This window comes from Lissotriton helveticus, chromosome 7 (genome assembly GCF_964261635.1).
Source record: "Lissotriton helveticus chromosome 7, aLisHel1.1, whole genome shotgun sequence".
Taxonomy (NCBI): domain Eukaryota; kingdom Metazoa; phylum Chordata; class Amphibia; order Caudata; family Salamandridae; genus Lissotriton; species Lissotriton helveticus.
The window spans coordinates 332556576-332577083 of NC_136068.1; the positions used below are offsets into that span (position 1 = coordinate 332556576).

General features: G+C 47.1%; 1 protein-coding gene across 3 annotated transcripts in view; it reads right to left on the reverse strand.

Moving 5' to 3' along the window:
- The window catches only part of ARHGAP40 (Rho GTPase activating protein 40), a 447044-nt gene that overhangs the window by 343717 nt on the left and 82819 nt on the right, over positions 1–20508 (reverse strand). For 2 of the 3 annotated variants that reach the window (XM_078652147.1, XM_078652146.1), the window contains exon 2: positions 18026–18070. The gene's annotated coding sequence lies outside the window, so the exon portion shown is untranslated. The remainder of the gene's footprint in view (positions 1–18025; positions 18071–20508) is intronic. The other variant, XM_078652148.1, reaches the window with a different exon arrangement.

A 20508-nucleotide genomic window follows, 5' to 3' on the forward strand; every position in this document is an offset into this window, starting at 1 on the left:
AATTTGGAGCATTTGATAAATTGAGACCAAATCTACCATTTCCCTAGAATTTGAATTCACACGTGTCAGCCCAAGAACCTCACAATCCTTCCCTGCAGTGCTTAAACAAGCCCCACTGTGTGGATCCGTCATGTGTTGTAATGTGTTGGGACTCTAGTGTACTTCATGGAACTACCATGACCTGATTCAATCAAGGCCTCATTACTAAAAATAAAGATTACAATCAGGAGAATGGGAAAATGTCATAGAGAAGGGCCAAATTATGTGCCAGTAATGCGCTAAATTACAAGGATATAAAAATGCAGCTGCTTATTATGTAATTAACAGCAAACCATGTCACAAATTCTGTGGAATCCATTATCATCTACCTAGTTAGCAATTTTTGCACTTAGGTGTTGATACAAAAGGGATCCCAATGACATAAAACAGAGTATTCCAGAAAAGAAATCCACCCACCCTCTGCGGCTATTAATCAAAATGATATTCGCCAGCAGTTGTTTTTTTTGGGCATGGAAGTTCATTCTACCGCTTCCATTAACATAGAGTAAATACAATGTATACCATGTTGCACTGGGGAGAAAACAACCCCTCTTATATACACTTCTTTTAAGAAAACAGGTGTCTCTTTTATTCAAAACATAGCAGCTATGTTTTAAAACCTGTCTTCTGGGCAAAAGAAGCAACTCTTCCAAGAAAGAGACAGCCGCGCCAAGCAGTTCTTTTTAAGTTTAAAGACTTTTTATGTTAGATACACAATAATTAAATTATGATTCAAAACGTTAGAGCATTGCAATAGATGCAAAATGTTTATGATACTTTAAAACTCAGACTCATTGTTTGAAGCAAGTGTTGCTTTGTGAATGATGAATCTGAATGGACTAAGCAGGGAACATTATTTCCATCTATTTTGAATTACATTTAAATATGAGAGGTTTTGGTTTCCTACTGTAGACAAAAGCCCTTACAACAGTCCATCAGTGAGGGATATTAACACTATCTGAGAAAACATATCTCACAAGTTGGTGGACTTGGCCCTTTTTACAGGGTCATCCCAGAACTTTTTTGCCTTCCTCCTAGCCTTTTTTCTGACATGGTGTCGGTGGTTCTAGGACTCTGGGCACTTTAGCACTGCAGTCAGTGCAAAGTGTGTGTGCTCTCTGTGATAAACATGACAAGATTTGTCAACACCTGTTTGCCATATATCTAATTTACCTGTCAGTCCCTTGTAAAGTGGTATCTCAGATACCCGGGCCGATAAATTAAATGCTACTGTTGGGCTTGCAGCGCTGATTACGCCACCCACAAAAGTAGCCTTTCAAACCTGTCTCAGGCCTCTGCCATTGCAGGGCCTGTGAGCGAAGTGTTACTGCTGCTGTGACATGACACCTAAAGTGTGTGGCATGTCTGTGACCCCCCTTTTACTGCATATCAATCACCCCAAATGTATGCCGTAGCTAGCCCTATGGGCAGGGTTCATTGTAGGTGAAAGGTAGGACATATAACTTAAGTGTGTGGCATGTCCTGGTAGTGACAAACAGTCTTTTTGGTTTCTCACTGCTGTGAGGCTGCCCTCTCATAGGAATGCATTGGGCATTCCCTGATAAGTGGTTCAGTGGTAATTCCGGATATGAGAGGAGCAGCGTGGTCAAGTTTGGTATGTTTGGAACGGTAATAATAAATGCTGCGCAGATTTATTATCACTATTTTAAAAATTGCACTTTTATAAGTTGGCCTTTCTGTGTGCTATGTGTCTGCCTGCCCGATGTGTATTGCATGTCTTGCTCTGAAGCGACAGGGGCTGATGAGGTGTGTGTGGCTCCAGGGAGGGCAGGGCGAGTCAGTGCTAGGCTGAATAGTAGATCTGCATTTGGAGTAGAGGGAGGAGTAGTCCCCTGACCGTGAATAGGTCTGTGCCTGCCTGGGCGAATGCCCCCCTGTGGTGTGTCTGATGACTGAGCCCAACCTGGCAAAGTGCTCCAATACCCCCTAGAACAGTTAAGGCTGGTTCCCCAAGCCCTTTGCCAGGGCAGAACAAAGAAAAATGGTGTATGTATACTGGGGCTGTGACCCCATGTAAATGTGCTTCCTTGTGACTTGGGGGGACGGGGGGGACTTGCTGCTGCTGGGCCCCCGGAGGAACCACCACGAGGGACTGCCTCCCTGCTGAAGGGCTCTGCGTGTTGGCCTGCCTGGGCCCAGGATTTGCCCTGGAACTGTTGGGGGTACAGCGCCTCGTGAGCGCTGCACCTTTATTTTTTGTTGGCTCCAGGATCGGAGGAGTGCTTGTGGCCTTGCAGGGCTAGGCTGCAACATGACTGGAGGGAATCCCGGTGTGGGGATTCCCCCATACTTCCAGAGCAAAGTGGGAGCCCACCCCGTATTTTGGATACTTTGGCAACAGAGCGGGAGCCCACCCCACACTGCCGCTGCTTAGGGGCGCGGGAGCCCACCCCGCATTTGTGTTATTTACCGGCAGGTGCCCACCCCGCATTTATGCTTCTGAGTGGGATCCCACCCCGCGTCTCGCAGCTCTGAGGAGGGCCACTGCACCATAAGCGGTGACCCGGAAGCCAGGCAAGCTGCCTGGTTGTAGAAGGGACCAAGTTCCCGGCCGGACGTCTCGCCCGAGTCAGCCGGAAGGTGGGAGGAGCCCTGCTTGTGGAGACGGGGCCGGTCGAGGCACATTGTCGGTGACTGGCCCGCAGCGTGTCCAGAAGGAGATCCTGGTAGCGTGGCCGAGAGGAGGGTCATACAACACACGGCCCGAGAGGCGGGTCCCGGCGAAATGAGGAGAAGCCCCGGTAGCTGGAGAGAGAGACAGCCCCAGTGAGTGTGGGCTTTAAAGGCACACGCTTGGTGCCTGCGGGGGCCGATGGCGCTGACCAAGGAGGTCCCGTGAGCAGGACCTGCACGGCATGCTGTGAGTGCCTATGGGTGCCTTCAGCTGCACCGCCTTGACTAAGGGCAGCTGCAACGACGAGGCATTGTTGCTCCCAGTCCCTGTTTACCTCAGCGGCCCTGCAGGAGAGCGGGCCACTGCAACGTGGGGGGTATTTTTGTTGTAGCTGCCCCAGAGTGGGGTTTCCCAGGTACAGTGGTGCCAAAGCCAATTTCCTACAGCTGCCCCGCCGGACAGAGGGCAGCTGCAACAAAGGGGGCATTTTGTTTTCATGATGAGGAGGGGGTGAGTTGCACCCCCGCCCACATGCATTGCTCACCTAGGTTTTGCTGCTTTGGCAGCCAGAGGGCTACTTGGAAAGCCCTAGAATTGCAAGCCCTGACATTTTGGACAGAAGGCGTTTGAGCCCACAAAAGGCCAGTTGATCAGGGGTCAGTGGTGGTAGGGCACAAGGCCATAATGTTATGCTACAGTATTTATGCATAATGTGTTTATGCTGATGGTTCAGCCGTAATGTGCTTTATGCCTAATGTGATTCAGACATAATGCATTTATATTGCAGGTTATAATGCTAAGTACAGTATGTTACCAGTAGTCACTGGTTGTGTTTTATTTGTGCTACTAGTGCTTTCTAAAGGTTCTGACAGTGGCGCGATTGGCCCTGTCCTGTATATAATCCCATGTAAATTATGACCTAGTGCCAGTCGGCACAGTGTATATGTGTGATTATGGGCCATATGTATCAAAGCCAAATGGGTTCGCAAACAACGAAATTCGCAGAATTTTGGCGTTTGCGAACTCATTTTCGCAAAATGGTATGTATGAAAGAATTTGGGTGCAAAATAAGGAATCGCAAAATTTGCCATTCCTTATTTTGCGATTGCATTTAAGGAATCGCAAATTTTGCAATTCCTTAAATGCAATGTATTAAGCAAAAAAAAAATCAAAAATGCCCTCAAGGAATCGCAAATTACCACCAACTTCTAGTTGGTGGTAAGTTGCAATTTCCTTGAAAAATGCACATTTCAGCATTTTTCAAAGTGCCATGTGACGCACATACATGCCCTTAGGGCATGTATGTGCACCACATGTGCACCCATACTTATTTCAGGGGTGCAACAGGGTGTCCTTTGGACACCCCTGCTCCCTTGAAATTCTTAATTTGCGATTAGTAAATTGCGAATCGCAAATTGAGAATAAATTCCCATTCCTTCCTATGAGCCAGGAGGCCCATAGAAATGAATGGGAAAGTATTCCTTAATTGCGAATTCGCAATTTACGAATTCGCAATTAAGGAATATCAAGAAATTGCTAAAATATTGCGATTTTCTTGATACATACCAATTAGCGATTCTAAAATAGCGATTTCTTAAAAATCGCTATTACAGAATCGCTAATTGGTATCTTGATACATATGGCCCTATGATTCTAATGTGTTTTGGATAATACAAAGGCTATTTTTTATATAACCTTGTGTGGAGTTTCTGCCTAGTGTTTTGCTGCTGTTTGTGTGTTACGCAAACGCTTTACACATTGCCTATGGAATAAGCCTGACTGCTCGTGTCAATCTACCAAGGGGGTGAGCAGGCGTTATCCTCAGCGTGTAGCTCCCTTGCCCTGACTAGAGTGGTGGTTTCTGCCTGGCTTAGGCGCATGCCCTAGCCAACCAGAAATCCCATTTCTAACACCAGTCAAATGCATACATTTAACAATCAACTGGTGAATTAATATTGGTTTCGATTTGTAAAGTGCTGGATACTGCGTTTAATTTCCTTTGCAGCATTTTTGACAGCTTTTAATCTATTTGAAAATGAACAGATTTTGTGCTTTCGGAAGCTACAAATTAAACAGAAGATTGTTGATTATATAGGTAGGGGTAACCCATAATCCAAAAATGGTCAAAATGCATCATCACATGATCCCTGTGGTCTTGGATAATATACAGAATACGAGCTACATATTTAATAATCAGGGGCGGTTCCTCCACTAGGGCAGAGGAGCGTCGTCCCACTGCTTCACGCAGTGCGAGAGGCAGAAACATAAAATGGTAATAAGTTTGCGTTATTACCATTTTATGTTTGGTTGCGGGCAGGTGTGCGGGACTGCTCTGAGAGCAGGGAAGGTGAGGAGTGTTTTGTCTGCCCACTCCTGAGTGCACAAAGAATGTATGGTCGGGCCCCTTGGGCCCCCCAAACCAGTCTTGCACACTCTGCCTTTTCTCCATGTAGGCTGCATGCAGCCTACAAGGAAAAAATGGCCTCCCCGTTAGCCCCTGGCTGGTCAGTGTCCCGGCCAGTCACAATGCTGCTTGACCATCGTTGTGATTGGCTTAGGGGAGGGAGGGTGCCTGGCTGCGTGTTTCTGCTTCCTGTTCCTGGAGAACAGGAGAGCAGAGAAGACGCGGGACCCGGGTGTCGGAAAGGTAAGTTTCATGATCTATACATATTTTTTAAATTAAATTAACCCCCCACCCTCTCCGCGCGACACCCTTCCCCACGTGCCCCCACACCCACGAGCCGTCCCAGCCGTGACTGTTAATAATTGGGAAAATGTGTACAAATTACTTGGTGACGTACACCGCTATGAAACTGTGTTAGAGAGACACAAGTTACTGCTTGAGATGCTTGTTTAACTACAGAGGGGGGTGCATGACACAAGATGTCAGAAGCATTCTAGATGTTGGTATGTTATGATTCAGCTGCTATCTGCATGGGTTTAAGATGGCTCCTCCTAAGGTCTGAAAGCACAGAATATTCACAAATTATTTTTCAAAGACAGATGCTTTGGCAATTGACTGAAAGGTTGGAAGTAGCTCCAAGCAGGAAGACGGAAGCATAACTCTCAGATCATGGTCTTTTGAGTGGGCCTGGTCTGAAAACATTGAGTCACTCACTTAAAGGGGGCAGCCAAGGTACCATCAAAACATTTTGTATAATTTACTTAGCACATGCTAAGAAGTAGGCCTTCAAAATATATTGTTTGACGAGCTCTTGGCAGCGCTTAAGCTTTATTAGACCACTGGAATGTTGAGCGCTCCATTTAAGATAATGGAGTGCTCCGGGCTTCTAATGGCTGAGGTAAGCCCAGAGCATCTTGTGACTCATCCGGACATGTTCCTTTGTGTGCACTATTTTCTTAGCATCCGCGGTACATATCATGTTGGGCGCCGCCATGGATTCGCTGGTTTGAAGATAACCCCTTTGCTATCATGTGGTAACCGCCCATTACAGGCTGGACTCTGAAGAACCACCTGAGAAAACAGACTACTGGTCATTGCTCTGTGTATCTAAATCTGTTGAACATTACGAAGTATAATCGCAACCATCATCCCTAAGGCTTTGTCCTCCTACTGGTTCCACACCATTTAGGAAGACGTAGTGATGTTCCTTTTGGTTCAAGATGTCTGTTTTTCTGCATCAGTAAGGCTGGACGTGCATCAGAATCTTAGATAGTACCTGTATCTGAGATGGCTTTTCCTGAAGAAGGCATTCTTATACTGAAATGCATGTAGAAACTACCCGGGAATGCCGTCGCTTCACGACACAGATACCTGCTTTTTATTAAAAGCCTAAAGAAAAGGTCAATTTCGTAAAATTTTTAAAAATAATCATGTGTTGATATTTGGATCTAACGCATCAGAACATGTAATCTCCTCTAGGGTATCACAGAACTTTAATTTTAACATAGAGGAAACGTTTTGGTACACTAGGCCCATCATATATTTAGGTTTCATCTAGGTTCAGGGAAGCTGCACCTGGTTTAAGAGGTGCTGACAATATACCCTCCAAGAACATTTCTTAAGTCCCACGCGTGTAGGCGCAGTTAGACTACTCAGAAATCACACTACCATTTTGAGACAGTTTAGGGTTAAATGTGTGTACGTCTGTCGGCACAACAATTTTTAAAGCTTTACATTAAGTAATAGAGAGGACTATGCTCAGATAGGTTCAACTTGGGGAAAAACCTGAAACGGATAGGTAATACAGTTAATTGTGTGATTGGGTTACAGAAAGATACCAAATATTGATAGGAAGTTTGTGGCAGTCTTTCCTAGACAGCGTAAAATGCTCTTCCATACTCTAAGCTTTACACAAGCCTCTAAACCTAACTCACTATCATTCATTTATTTTCTGCAAGTACAGCTACTAATCTCAGTTAAAAAATCCATGTAAAAATGGGATTCCATTTCTCACACGTGAGTGGGGCAAGCATGCAACCTGGTAAATATCACAAATAATGTGTCTATCATTGTTGTCCATAATAGGTTTTGGGAGTATTCTTTGACTGCCTCTTGCTTTTTATTAATACTACTACGAAGTACATTAATTAAAAATTTATTCACAATATTGCTTTCTTAAGTCCGAGAATAACCTCAATGATTTGTGCATGACAGTTATGATTTCGTAAAAAAATCAAAATAGAAAGCTCCAGAAGGCTTAACCACACCAAGCACAATCTTTCATCTTTTGCTTCTACGGGAAACACAAAAAGAACAATTGATTGACGGGATGCAGAAACAATATCAAACATTCACCCCAGTACAGAGTTTTGGGCCTAAACCATCGTTTTTGCACACCATCTCATTCCAGTGTAGACCCAGCCATATGCAAAGCTGTATTGACCCTGCTCCCCATCCCATGGGAACAGCCCAGCCCGAACTGCCAGCCCAGTTCCTCCCTGGACTGGAAACAAGCATCCTGGGACCAATTTAAGGGTATCATCCATCATCAGCCAAGCTAGCTTGACTTTAGTGGCATGGTGAGCACGGGACCCACGTCTGGGCATACCCTTCCAATTTAAGGTGACAAATGAAAAAAAAAACGATTGATGGACGGAATGCTTAAACAGTGTCTGAACCTAGACGTATATTCTTCTGGTACCCGGCAAGTCACAAACTCATTTAAGGTTCATGGATCAGGTAATATTTTGATTCGTTTTCCTGTGAGCTTGGAGACAGTGAGATGTGCTGGACATCTGAAAAACCAGAATTATTGGATCAGAAAGATTAAAAATCCTCACTCATGGCACAAAAAAGAGGAGGTCTAAAATGTCAATGTTATCACAACGCTACACCATAACCACCATAACATGTCAAACATCATTGAGATACTAGCACCCCTGGATTGAGAAATAAAAACTACCACATTCAGCTCAGAATTCTACCCTATTCATAAAAAGAAAATGATTGCATGTATCTGCAATATGATGGGAGCAAATTCCCACCGACCGACGCAAATTTTGTTTTGAGTTGGCAGAAGGGAACATAAAGGAAACAGGTTTATCAATCAGTGCCATCTCAAAGTCCAAACCAGCGTTGCAACAAATGGGACAAAGAAACAGCTTACCTCAAAACCCGATCACATTCTTGCCAGGTAAATTATAGACTGCTCCCTTTCTCATACGCTCTACACTGTCATGGTGCTCAAGCACACATCATCAGCGAGTCAGCAGGTATTCTCCACAATACTCAGGTGATTGGATTGCGTCTTCTTCATTAATAGAAACTTTTGTGATGCTAGTATCTTGTGGGTTCCAACTTCCTAATATTTTCCTTGATCAACACGTATTCACTAATGGCCCCAAGATAGATTAGGTCTTAAAAGTACAAGAAAAACCCTCTGACCTGAACTGCTTCCTCCACATCACAGGCAAAATCAACTGAAGACTTATCTTCAGAAATGAATTATTTGAGTCAGGTACAGAGCCGTTTTGCACGTTTTATCTTAGTAGGATGACAATGTTCTGCTGTACATCACAAACACCTCGGAGTGATGTTTTCCACCTTCCTGGACCAGTTAAGGAATTTGGTTTGCAGGTCAGTACGGAAAAAGAAGAAAAAAACTGTTGTTTACTAGTTGTCCTATAGATGCCCATTCAAATGACTCATAACGGCAAGGGGCAAGGACAGATCCATTCAAGTATCATGGCAAATGATCAGTTCCGATGCTGAGGAACTCTATGACAGAAGACATTCTGATGCTGATCTAACATGCGGTTAGATTGAAGCAATTCAAATACCAAAGAGATGATCTGCTAGGAGAATGTCGATCAGACATTAAGTAAGTATATGTCATAAACCTATCACCATCCAAATTGTAGATAAGGCACCACATATTCTTATTGAAGATGAGGATTGCCTGCACATCTTCCTGGACCCCTTTGCTGCATTCAATACAGTGGATCACCTACTGGGGGTTTTGGGGGTGGGCAGAATGCCCCACCCCACCAAATCTTCTGTCGTGTGGTAGGGTCTGGGAGCAGGGGGCGTGAGGATTGGCCTGGGGCAGGGTTACATGGGCTCTTAGGGACATGACATTGGAGGTTAGGGTTCCATATTAGATTTGGGGACACCCCAACTGACAGGGACTGTTGTTAGATTTTTCTGGTTAGTATCTTTAGTGGCTTTGCAAGGTTTTGCCTTCACGTGCAGTGGTTTTGTAATCGCCCTCGAACAAAGTGCGTGACAGGCCCTGCAGGTGTTGAAGAATGCAGGCAGGATGAATATGTTAGCCCCCAGGGCCCTGCAGCATGGAACTGGTCCACGGATGGAGAACCCGAAAAGGAGGCCGCTGGGCTGTGTGGATGCTGCTGTCATTGCTTGCTCATCACTGGACCTAAAGTGTCATCTGTAATGGGGTGAGTGTGGGACAATGATCTGCCAGCCCAGCGGGCTGGCAGTCTGAGACTGTGATGCCCCACTGTGCAACGCAGGCAGGAGGGGCAGACTGTTGCATGCGGGTCTCGAGGCATTTTCAGAGCCTCTATGTCTGCTTTACGGAGCAACAGGAGCATCCCAAGAGTGCGGGGACACCTATTGGCCGCATGGTGTCCTTAGTCACGTGATTGCAGTGGGCAGTGCCAGTGATTCTCAGGGCCTGCTGATGGACTTTTCTAGTCCACAGAGGCCGGCCCTGCTTGTTTTGCAGGAAGGGGAGGAGGAAAGCCTTTTAGCTGAGCAGCAGGTGCTCGTCAGCCATGTGTGGAGGCAGAAGGGAACCCCGCATCCATCAAACTTATTGCCACCACCATGAAGAATACTCATTCATGAGCCCCCACAGACCCCTGCCCCCCACACATCTTCCTCAGAGCCTCCACGGCCATCGCTCCCGAGTTAGCCCACACCATCAACTCCTCCCTGACCTCTGGATCCTGCGCCCTGGACTGGAAACACGCGGAAGTGAAGCCCGACCCCAAAAAAACCCTCGGCCGACCCGACTGACCTCAAGAACTACCAACCCATCTCCCTCCTCCCCTTCACTGCCAAAGTCACAGAAAGGCTCGTGAACGCCCAGCTGACAACCTTCATTGAAGAAAACTGCATCCTTGACCCCTCCCAATCCGGTTTCCGCAGCAACCACAGCACCGAGACAGCCCTGATCGCCGCCACCGACGACATCCGTATGTTGCTCGACCAGGGGCACACCGCAGCCCTCATCCTCCTGGACCTCTCCGCAGCTTTCGACACCATCTCACATCGCACACTAACCACCAGGCTCCACGACGCAGGAATTCAGGGAGACGAACACAACTGGATTCGATCCTTCCTCTCTGATAGAACACAGAGGGATAGGCTCCCCCCCTTCCTCTCCGAACCCACCGACATCATCAGCAGAGCTCTCCAAGGATATTCTCTGAGCCTGACTCTATTCAACATCTACATGGCCCCCATCACCGCTATCGTCAGGCAGCACGGGCTCAGCATCGTGTCCTATGCTGATGACACCCAGCTCATCATCTCCCTCACCAGCAACCCGGAAGACACTAAACTCAGCTTTCAGGAAGGAATGGGAAACGTGGCCACCTGAAAGAATGATAGCTGCCTCAAACTGAACTCCGAAAAGACCGAGGTTCTCATCTTCGGACCTAGCCCCTCCACCTTGAGCGACTCCTTGTGGCCTCCTGCCCTCAGACCCCCACCCACCACGACGGACCCCTCTTGGACCCTCAGCATAATCCTCGACTCCTCCCTCTTTATGAACCGCCAAATCAACGCTATCTCCTCCACCAGTTTGAACTACCTCCGGATCCTACGTAAGACCTTCAAGTGGATTCCCCCAGACTGCAGAAATACCGTCACCCACGCACTCATCGCCAGCAGGTTCGACTACGGCAACGTCCTCTACGCCGGAATCAACAAAACCCTACTACTCAAACTCCAAACCAGCCAAAATGCAGCCGCCAGGCTCATCCTAGGGATACCACACCGCAAACACATGACTCCACACCTGCGAGAACTCCACTGGCTCCCCGTCGAGAAGAGGGTCACCTACAAGCTACTCACCCCGCCTACAAATCCCTCAACAACATCGGACCCAAATACCTCAACGACCGAATGAGCTTCCACGCACCCAAGAGGAACCTCCGTTCAGCCGACCTTGCCCTAGCAGAGGTCCCACGCATCCACCGAAGCAGAGCTGGAGGAAGAGCCTTCTCCTACACCGCAGCCACCGCATGGAACACTCTCCCAGTAGAAACAAGATGCTTGCTATTCCTGCAAACCTTCAGCCGGGCTCTCAAGACCCGGCTTTTCGACTAACCGGAGCAGCCCTACCTTTCCCTCCCCCAGCGCCTTGAGACCCTCACAGGTAAGTAGCATGCTTTACCAACCCCTGATTGATTGATTGATTGATTGAGAAGGGAGGGGGCAGAGCCTCAAGGCATGTTTGAAGATAGGAATGTCCAGAGGCAGGATCAATTGGTGACACCAGGAGTCACAGGCAATTTGGGAATGTGGTTTCTAGTAGCAGGAAAGGGCAGTAGTTGATTATAAGGTCAGGGAGCATGCAGGGTTTTGTTGGACAATTGGGAGGTGTGGCATCTCAGGGTGATGGTAGAAGTGTGTTGTCCCTTGCGCCTGCGATGGGTTCTGTGGTTTGGTTGAGGCCGGAGGTCCTGGCAGGTAGGTGTGGGGATAGGATAGGCTGCAGAGTGTCATGGTACAGGCAGTGCAGGGCCAGTGTAGGGTCAGCCAGGGGATGGAGACAGCAACAATGGCAGCAGAGGTATCCAGTCAACCAGGTGGTCTGGTGCGACCTGCAACCCCGGTCCTATGACAGAGTGCGTGTCGGTGCAGTCGAGTCTGGGATGGCATTGGTCCAATCATTGGAGTGGCAAGAATTAGGCCGGGCACCCACCGTGCAGAATTTTGACCCCTCGTAAGATTTGTTTGATGCACGCTTAGGTGATGAGGTGTTGAAGATGGGGAGATACCGGGTACAAGTGCAGATTGTCATGGAGTGTGCGAGGAAACTGAATGGCACCTGGATTATGGAGATGATTCGATGGAAGAAGGGGAGATTGTGGAGGATGATGGGGGTGAGACTGCCCGGTGGGAAGCACCAATGTAGCGGCATCAGGGATGGGGTAATTTTAACCAAAGGGAGAGTATTGGTGTTTTACAGCACATCACGGATATCTCAGTGCAGGCAGTGTCCAGTCAACTGGTGGGCAGATCGGAGTCAGGACAGACAGCTTTGGTACTGTGGTATGGTCTGGGAGCAGGGTTACATGGGCTCTTAGGGAGATGACATTTAGCTTTGGGTGCCATTTTAGATTTGGGGACACTCCAGCTAGCTGGGACAGTTGTAAGAATTTCCCCTCCCGCCTTCCTTGATTTTAGTTTTGATGAGGCAAGTGCGCAGGAGAAGAGCTTTTTGTTGTTGTTTTATTGTCATGCTGTCGCTTTGATGGGTAGGTGCTTTGGCGGTATGGTACACATCTTTAAAAGTTACTCAAGAAAACGTTGGGCATGCTGATACCCGGTCGGAGTTTCAGGGGGTAGGTTGGGGAGTTTATGAATGAAGTGAGATGGCAACAGTTCTGTATGCATGAGGTTTGGATGCGGGGAGTTTTGAGTGAGAAGAGTTGAGATTAGATTTTGTTTGGTTTCGTTGGGAAGGATTGCTTAGGGGAGGGGGAGGAGGATTTGGATAGTTATTAAGAAGTATAGTGAGGCCAGATTGATTTTAGTATGTAAGGCGTAGAGCCAAGGTTTGGGTATTAGAGTTTGTGCACTTGTTTCATTAAAGCGGCCTTTTCCACACTATTACGTAGTCAGTCATTTTCGGATACGCCATCCCACCTAATTCCTGCGAACATTACTAATTGATGCTTTGGAATTAAAAAAACAACAAGTGATGGACTGAATGTGGATCAATGTCACACACTCCCCCAGTCAAAAGATCTGGGCCCAAATCCATCGTTTTTTTGCACTCCACACCACCCTGGGTCAGATAATGGCTTTATGCAAATCAGCTCTGACCCTGTTGCCCCATGGGAACAGTCCAGTCCGAACTACAACAGCCATATCTTTCCCAGACCGGAATCAAGCATCCGAGGACCGGACCGGTTTCGAGGTAACACCTCTCTTCAGCCCGGCTAGCTTGACTCCAAGTGGTGTGGAGTGCCTGGGACCCACGTCTGGGCATCCCCAGCGCACTTAGGGCGGCAATTGCAAAAAACAACAAGTGATGGACTGAATGTGGATCAATGTCACACACTCCCCCAGTCAAAAGATCTGGGCCCAAATCCATCGTTTTTTTGCACTCCACACCACCCTGGGTCAGATAATGGCTTTATGCAAATCAGCTCTGACCCTGTTGCCCCATGGGAACAGTCCAGTCCGAACTACAACAGCCATATCTTTCCCAGACCGGAATCAAGCATCCGAGGACCGGACCGGTTTCGAGGTAACACCTCTCTTCAGCCCGGCTAGCTTGACTCCAAGTGGTGTGGAGTGCCTGGGACCCACGTCTGGGCATCCCCAGCGCACTTAGGGCGGCAATTGCAAAAAACAACAAGTGATGGACTGAATGTGGATCAATGTCACACACTCCCCCAGTCAAAAGATCTGGGCCCAAATCCATCGTTTTTTTGCACTCCACACCACCCTGGGTCAGATAATGGCTTTATGCAAATCAGCTCTGACCCTGTTGCCCCATGGGAACAGTCCAGTCCGAACTACAACAGCCATATCTTTCCCAGACCGGAATCAAGCATCCGAGGACCGGACCGGTTTCGAGGTAACACCTCTCTTCAGCCCGGCTAGCTTGACTCCAAGTGGTGTGGAGTGCCTGGGACCCACGTCTGGGCATCCCCAGCGCACTTAGGGCGGCAATTGCAAAAAACAACAAGTGATGGACTGAATGTGGATCAATGTCACACACTCCCCCAGTCAAAAGATCTGGGCCCAAATCCATCGTTTTTTTGCACTCCACACCACCCTGGGTCAGATAATGGCTTTATGCAAATCAGCTCTGACCCTGTTGCCCCATGGGAACAGTCCAGTCCGAACTACAACAGCCATATCTTTCCCAGACCGGAATCAAGCATCCGAGGACCGGACCGGTTTCGAGGTAACACCTCTCTTCAGCCCGGCTAGCTTGACTCCAAGTGGTGTGGAGTGCCTGGGACCCACGTCTGGGCATCCCCAGCGCACTTAGGGCGGCAATTGCAAAAAACAACAAGTGATGGACTGAATGTGGATCAATGTCACACACTCCCCCAGTCAAAAGATCTGGGCCCAAATCCATCGTTTTTTTGCACTCCACACCACCCTGGGTCAGATAATGGCTTTATGCAAATCAGCTCTGACCCTGTTGCCCCATGGGAACAGTCCAGTCCGAACTACAACAGCCATATCTTTCCCAGACCGGAATCAAGCATCCGAGGACCGGACCGGTTTCGAGGTAACACCTCTCTTCAGCCCGGCTAGCTTGACTCCAAGTGGTGTGGAGTGCCTGGGACCCACGTCTGGGCATCCCCAGCGCACTTAGGGCGGCAATTGCAAAAAACAACAAGTGATGGACTGAATGTGGACCAATGTCACACACTCCCCCAGTCAAAAGATCTGGGCCCAAATCCATCGTTTTTTTGCACTCCACACCACCCTGGGTCAGATAATGGCTTTATGCAAATCAGCTCTGACCCTGTTGCCCCATGGGAACAGTCCAGTCCGAACTACAACAGCCATATCTTTCCCAGACCGGAATCAAGCATCCGAGGACCGGACCGGTTTCGAGGTAACACCTCTCTTCAGCCCGGCTAGCTTGACTCCAAGTGGTGTGGAGTGCCTGGGACCCACGTCTGGGCATCCCCAGCGCACTTAGGGCGGCAATTGCAAAAAACAACAAGTGATGGACTGAATGTTGATCAATGTCACACACTCCCCCAGTCAAAAGATCTGGGCCCAAATCCATCGTTTTTTTGCACTCCACACCACCCTGGGTCAGATAATGGCTTTATGCAAATCAGCTCTGACCCTGTTGCCCCATGGGAACAGTCCAGTCCGAACTACAACAGCCATATCTTTCCCAGACCGGAATCAAGCATCCGAGGACCGGACCGGTTTCGAGGTAACACCTCTCTTCAGCCCGGCTAGCTTGACTCCAAGTGGTGTGGAGTGCCTGGGACCCACGTCTGGGCATCCCCAGCGCACTTAGGGCGGCAATTGCAAAAAACAACAAGTGATGGACTGAATGTGGATCAATGTCACACACTCCCCCAGTCAAAAGATCTGGGCCCAAATCCATCGTTTTTTTGCACTCCACACCACCCTGGGTCAGATAATGGCTTTATGCAAATCAGCTCTGACCCTGTTGCCCCATGGGAACAGTCCAGTCTGAACTACAACAGCCATATCTTTCCCAGACCGGAATCAAGCATCCGAGGACCGGACCGGTTTCGAGGTAACACCTCTCTTCAGCCCGGCTAGCTTGACTCCAAGTGGTGTGGAGTGCCTGGGACCCACGTCTGGGCATCCCCAGCGCACTTAGGGCGGCAATTGCAAAAAACAACAAGTGATGGACTGAATGTGGATCAATGTCACACACTCCCCCAGTCAAAAGATCTGGGCCCAAATCCATCGTTTTTTTGCACTCCACACCACCCTGGGTCAGATAATGGCTTTATGCAAATCAGCTCTGACCCTGTTGCCCCATGGGAACAGTCCAGTCCGAACTACAACAGCCATATCTTTCCCAGACCGGAATCAAGCATCCGAGGACCGGACCGGTTTCGAGGTAACACCTCTCTTCAGCCCGGCTAGCTTGACTCCAAGTGGTGTGGAGTGCCTGGGACCCACGTCTGGGCATCCCCAGCGCACTTAGGGCGGCAATTGCAAAAAACAACAAGTGATGGACTGAATGTGGATCAATGTCACACACTCCCCCAGTCAAAAGATCTGGGCCCAAATCCATCGTTTTTTTGCACTCCACACCACCCTGGGTCAGATAATGGCTTTATGCAAATCAGCTCTGACCCTGTTGCCCCATGGGAACAGTCCAGTCCGAACTACAACAGCCATATCTTTCCCAGACCGGAATCAAGCATCCGAGGACCGGACCGGTTTCGAGGTAACACCTCTCTTCAGCCCGGCTAGCTTGACTCCAAGTGGTGTGGAGTGCCTGGGACCCACGTCTGGGCATCCCCAGCGCACTTAGGGCGGCAATTGCAAAAAACAACAAGTGATGGACTGAATGTGGATCAATGTCACACACTCCCCCAGTCAAAAGATCTGGGCCCAAATCCATCGTTTTTTTGCACTCCGCACCACCCTGGGTCAGATAATGGCTTTATGCAAATCAGCTCTGACCCTGTTGCCCCATGGGAACAGTCCAGTCCGAACTACAACAGCCATATCTTTCCCAGACCGGAATCAAGCATCCGAGGACCGGACCGGTTTCGAGGTAACACCTCTCTTCAGCCCGGCTAGCTTGACTCCAAGTGGTGTGGAGTGCCTGGGACCCACGTCTGGGCATCCCCAGCGCACTTAGGGCGGCAATTGCAAAAAACAACAAGTGATGGACTGAATGTGGATCAATGTCACACACTCCCCCAGTCAAAAGATCTGGGCCCAAATCCATCGTTTTTTTGCACTCCACACCACCCTGGGTCAGATAATGGCTTTATGCAAATCAGCTCTGACCCTGTTGCCCCATGGGAACAGTCCAGTCCGAACTACAACAGCCATATCTTTCCCAGACCGGAATCAAGCATCCGAGGACCGGACCGGTTTCGAGGTGACACCTCTCTTCAGCCCGGCTAGCTTGACTCCAAGTGGTGTGGAGTGCCTGGGACCCACGTCTGGGCATCCCCAGCGCACTTAGGGCGGCAATTGCAAAAAACAACAAGTGATGGACTGAATGTGGATCAATGTCACACACTCCCCCAGTCAAAAGATCTGGGCCCAAATCCATCGTTTTTTTGCACTCCACACCACCCTGGGTCAGATAATGGCTTTATGCAAATCAGCTCTGACCCTGTTGCCCCATGGGAACAGTCCAGTCCGAACTACAACAGCCATATCTTTCCCAGACCGGAATCAAGCATCCGAGGACCGACCGGTTTCGAGGTAACACCTCTCTTCAGCCCGGCTAGCTTGACTCCAAGTGGTGTGGAGTGCCTGGGACCCACGTCTGGGCATCCCAGGCACTCCAAAGGCACTACTTTGTTTACAGTTTACGGTAGTTGATCTCCCAAAAATCAATTCCTCTCACTACTGTTAAAATGATACCTTTAGCCATAAATACACAGATTTTTAGGATCAGCACTAGAAGTTTCGCTGTCCTATGTGGAACTTCCCTAGTAGTCCACAACTTGAAGGTAAACAACCTGGTGGTATGGCAGACAACTTTAAAAATGGCAAATCTTACCCCAGCAGTATATCAACTCTGTTACGGCTGCTACACTGAAATATCATTTTTTTCCAGTGTTAAATCTGATGCCAAAGTGTTTGCACTTACTAAACTTAGAGAAGCTATTAAGTAAAATGAAAGACAGACAATACTCATTTTTATGTTTTTTAAAGAAACACTTTCATTGGTGTCTAAAACCCTACATTCTAAAAATCATTATGGAATGTACATACATACCCACAGCTCTTTACCACCAGCAAATATAATTTAATTGGCATTTTTGAATACTCCATTGTGGCGCTTCACATGGTTATAAATTGTGAGATACAAGTGGCAGATTCCATAGTTGTGCCAATGAATAAAATGCCTTTTGCTGTCATAACTCATAATGTTTACTATTTCTTTGTCACTAAGTATACCAGAGTAGCATTCAAATGTGTAAATTAATGAAAGAGTGCAGTTAAATAGTTCGTAACATTTTTACTGCACTTACCCCTAGTCATTGTCCTCCAACGTTCAAAATAAATTGGTTTGAAACCTATAGAAAAAAAGACATTAGAAGAGATTAAAGGTGAATGCACACATCCTGTCAGTAAATAGGAATTTGCACATATCCACACATGGCTATAAAGAGGAGCCATGGTTTTATACATTTGGGCAATTAAAAATGTTGCTTTACTCAAAAAGACATTTGCACTAATAAGCCACATTTTAAGAAAAAAAACATCGAATTATTTTTTTTTGCTCAGGCAAGTCAATAAACAGGTTGATTCTTTTAAAAAAACTAACTCACATGCTCAAACAGGGAGTGCAAATATTTCGGTACTCCCTCTACCAGCAGTGTACACCTCTGAATAGCAGAATATAGTAGCATTAAGCATCCGTTTGTTCACATCATTGCACATCAAAAATTTAAATACAATACCTCACCAATTTAATCTAAAAAAAATTATAAAAACTCTGGATGTTACCTGCAAACCTCCCCACAATAGCTCTCACACCCAAAATGATGCTGGTAGACAATACAAACAAAGACGACAAAAAAAGAAAATTCTCCAGTATGAAACTCGTCAACATTTTGGACTTCATTACAATGTCGGGTAGACACTGTTGCAGAATGGAAACCGACCACAGTATTAGGATGCTGCCACACATGGTCGGAAAACGGCTGTAGCACAAGCTCCCATAGAGAAATGGGAGTTTTTGTTCATTCCTGCACCGCGTGGCAGGCACCCCACGGTGCCTGCCACTCACTGCCAGGATTGACAGTGGGGCAAAATATGTGCCCCCCAGGCCCCTAACAGGTGGCCACAGTTGCAAGGGCCCTTTCTTGGGGCCCCAAAGTCACTTTCCAACAGGCTGTTCATATTGGGAAGCCCGGCATTAAAAACCTATGGCAAACTGACATCGTAATCCCGACAGCAGAAACATCGTCCTTAACGGATTTCATGCTGGTTCTGACTGGCCGACGGGCTCCTTAAGCCCATTGGAAGCCAACCGGAATGACCGGTTGGTTTCACATCCGACCGCTGTATTCATAATACGATGGTCGGAATTGAAACCGAAGTCGTTGGTCGGAAAGCCTCCGACAGACATCAAAATGAGAGCCTTTGTGAATAATAGATAAACTGCAAGAATCATTTTAATCTAAATAGATTACATTTGGAGCCCAGATATTGTTTGAACATGTATTTGTTGATTTAAAATAAGTTGGTTAATTCAAACATTTTTCTAATAAAACTGACCCCCGGAGAATGGTGACTAAACATTTAAGGCTCTTTCAAGTTAACAGTAATACATTCTAAAGGTTTAACCAATAAAAAATACATTAAGAAAGTATTTTGCTTACTAGTAAGTTAAGATAATTCGCATATTGTCACTTAACGATAATAGACTGATGAAGCACGTCGTGCTGAATAGCCAGAGTATCATTAATAATCAAGCATAATTTAGTCCGAAAATGACAAACTTGACCAGACCTGCATAACGAGCTCAGAGATTCTTCTAATTGCAGCGATAAACAACCGATTCAGTCACCAGTTAAACGTATTCATCTTTAACAGTGTCCAAATACATCTGTGAATGATGATAGCACATTGCCTAAAGGAAGTTCTTTCGCATAATATCTCTAAATTGCCAGAGGTTATTTTCTTATCCAAATCCACAGACAAGCTTCTGCCAAAATGAATAACTGACTGACTGTGCTGAATAATGGTTTAATATATTCTTGACTCTATGTCCCAATGTTCCTATTTTGTAAGTTTTAATTGAATATTTTTGAAATTTAGTCCAGACAGACCAGCTGTGGTGTCCTACAAGGGGCAACTGTATCCCCAATGCTACACTCAAGGCCACCTTTCCTCTTTCTGTGGAAGTCAAAAGCGACATATTGGCAGATGACTCCCAAATAATATGTGGGCTGCCCAACTGTTGTCTTTTAACCGATTAACCAAAAACCAGGTCATTCGAGTGAACAGCTTCTCCATTCGCCATGCTCCTGTTTACTACAAAAAAACAGCTCAATATGGGAGAGGGTGGTTCAGCCTTATACCACAGGTCCATCACTTCCTTCCACAAAGGTGGTTTGCAACTTGGACCTCTGTAAGGATGCAGACATCTGCTTCAAAATGCAGGTCCTTATTGTTTACAACACATGCCTCCTGCAACTAAAGAAGTTAAAGAATCCAATACCTTATAATGAGCTAAAGCACATGTATCAGCTATGAATGCCTTGGTCAAATAATGAGAATGCTGTTTATCTGGCAGGTCGAGTTAAAAAGTTAAAAATATACATCACCTACAGCTGGTTCAAAATAACACTGCTAGGTTCTTTCTAGGCCTGTTGAGGCAACACAAGATTTCTCATGGATGGATAGCTCTATACTGGTTTCCCACCCATAGAAGGGTTATCATTAAAGCAATGACTATTGTATATAGGGCATTTCACACTCATACCCACATTTTGGTTGGACACGC